This window comes from Saimiri boliviensis, chromosome 2, assembly GCF_048565385.1.
Source record: "Saimiri boliviensis isolate mSaiBol1 chromosome 2, mSaiBol1.pri, whole genome shotgun sequence".
Lineage (NCBI taxonomy): Eukaryota > Metazoa > Chordata > Mammalia > Primates > Cebidae > Saimiri > Saimiri boliviensis.
In genome coordinates, this window is record NC_133450.1 from 109,000,080 (window position 1) to 109,002,789 (window position 2,710).

At 52.4% G+C, this 2,710-nt stretch overlaps 1 pseudogene; it reads right to left on the bottom strand.

The window, feature by feature from the left end:
- Window positions 1-1,805: 1,805 nt before the first annotated feature.
- On the bottom strand, window positions 1,806-2,309 carry LOC120363080 (small ribosomal subunit protein eS19 pseudogene; annotated as a pseudogene).
- Window positions 2,310-2,710: the final 401 nt, after the last annotated feature.

Genomic DNA, 2,710 nt, shown 5'->3' on the forward strand with positions numbered 1-2,710 from the left:
ATTGTTTCTTTTTTTGAAATGGACTCTGGCTCTGCTCAGACTGCAGTGCAGTGGTGTGATCTCGGCTCACTGAAACTTCCACCTCCTGGATTCAAGTGATTCTCCTGCCTCAGCCTCTCCAGTAGCTGGGATTACAGGTGTGTGCCACCATGCTTGGCTAATTTTTAATTTTAATTTTAATTTTTGAGATGGAGTTTCACTCTTGTTGCCCAGGCTGGAGTGTAATGGTGCAATCTTGGCTCACTGCAACCTCCACGTCCCGGGTTCAAGCAATTCTCCTGCCTCAGCCTCCTCAGTAGCTGGGATTATAGGCACCCACCACCACACCTAGCTAATTTTTCATATTTTTAGTAGGGACGGGGTTTCACCGTGTTAGCCAGGCTATTCTTGGAACTCCTGACCTCAGGTGATTCACCTTAGCGTCCCAAAGTGCTGGGATTACACGCGTGAGCCACTGTGCCTGGCCACAATGATGCATTTGGAAAGTGCCTGGCACAGTGCAGTGCTGGCACACAGTAGGTTTTAAGCGTGTTTTAAATACAAATCCTTCAGTACTGACAGTCAAGCTGGGAAGGGCAGCAGCTTCATTCTCCCCTGGTGTAGGACCCGATGGCTTTGATACTTCCTATTTTCAACACTTATGCCTTAGATTTGAGGACTGCCAACTGGCTGTCCACCAGCAGAGCTATTCAGAGCCAAGGATCTCCATGGCATGTTGCTCAATTAAGAGTTAGCAGGGTCACACATGGGGAGGCAAAGGCTCGGGGTGGGGGAAGGTGCACATGGTCACATGTGATTAGGAAGAGTTGGGATTTAAACTCAAGTACTTTAAACTTCAAAACCCAGGCTTGGCCCTTTCCAGGAAATGGGTCAGATCCCAGGAATAACTTGGACAGGGGAATCCTGGGAGATATTGGCTAAACCAGTTTAATCTTCCCAACTGGGAGCAACATCAGGTCACAGCAGGTCCCAAGAGCTGCTTTCCCGTCTTGCCCACTGGGCAATGTTGGGATCTCCTGCCCTGATCAGGTGCCCAATCATGGGCGGAGACCCCATCGCACTTTGCTGTGTAAACCAGTCACGATGGAGGACTGCTGAGGTCATGCAGCCCGGTGCTGCACTTCTGCACAGGCACCTAGCAGGCTCCACTTCCACCGGCTTCCCGCCACTGCTACACTCAGCAGGCCCGTCACTCAGATGCAGAGTTAAGGCTCAAGGACCATCCAGAACGTGCAGGTCCAGGAGTGTTAGCGTGCAAGAAGCACAGGCCACTTTGCGGTGGAGGCTCCCTGGTGGCCTGTCTGTGCTCCACCTTCCAGGGAGAAACGTGAGCCGTGGACTCTCTTGCTTTCCTCCAGCAGAAGCCACCTCTGCAGCCCATGTCCAGCTGAGCGCACAGCTTACTGCCCTCTACAGCTCACACAGCCGTCCTTTCTTACTTTTTGAGAACTGCAAAGACAGGATGTGGGGGAGTCAGCTACAAGGGCCCCTAGGTCCTTCCTCCAAACCCAGATAGGAACTGTTTGACTGGGGAGGCCCTACTGGCTGCCAGGTACACAGCCACTTAGGCACCCTCACTCAAGGGAAAGGAGGAAGTTCTTCCTCCTCATGCCCCCGAGAGCAACCAATCAGGAGACCCAGACCAGACCAGGAGCTGTGGCTCACACCTGTAATCCCAGCACTTTTGAAGTCTGAGGCAGGGAAATCGCTTGAACCCAGAAGGCAGAGGTTGCAGTGAGCTGAGATGATACCACTGCACTCCAGCCTGGGCGACAGAGCAGACTCTAAAGAGACCCAGACCAGGATTATGAATGAGGCAATTTATTAACCCAGCATGGTTTGTTCTAATGCTTCTTGTTGGCAGCTGCCACCTGTCTAGCAATTCTGTCCAGATCTCTCTGTCCCTGAGGTGTCAGTTTGCGGCCCCCATCTTGGTCCTTCTCCACCATTTTCAGCCCCTCCAGGGCTTGGAGGACCCGGCGGGCCATGCTCTTGGAGGCTCGGCTGAAGTGGCTGGGCATGATGCCATTTCTCTGACGTCCCCCGTAGATCTTGGTCATGGAGCCAACCCCAGCGCCACCCCGGAGGTACAGGCGCCGCGCTGTGGAAGCAGCTCGCGTGTAGAAGCAGTTCTCATGGTAGGGAGCAAGCTCTTTGTGCTTGGCCAGCTTGACGGTGTCCACCCATTCAGGGACTTTCAACTTCCCGGACTTTTTGAGAAAGGCTGCCAGAGCTCTGACAAACTCCTGCTGGTTCACGTCTTTTACAGTAACTCCAGACATCGTGCGGCCTCCGCGCTGCCAGCCAGGGGAAAGGGGGCTCTTCTCTCTTTTCTTCTTGATTAGTATAGTTTGCAGTCTATTTTATTATTTTTTTCAAAAAAGCAGATCTTGGTGTAAGGTCTATCAACTAGGTAAAATTAGGAAACTGAGGCAAGTATAAGAAAATGAGAAGCCTATTTAGCGCCTGGGCAAGGTTCTATGGTCCAAGAAGGGGGCCACAAAAGTCGTGCCCTGCTGTTCAGGGGTGGGGTTTTATCGGGAGTGGAGGCAATTGATTGGCTATTGGAGAAACAAAGCAAAGGCAATTTCATTGGCTATAGGGAAAAAGGACGTGCACAGGTCATTGGTAGGTGGGCGGGACTTTGGGTAAGCGGGCCGGCCTGGGTCCAACAGTGCAGACTGCTATTGGGCAGCGTTTGGTGAGGCTT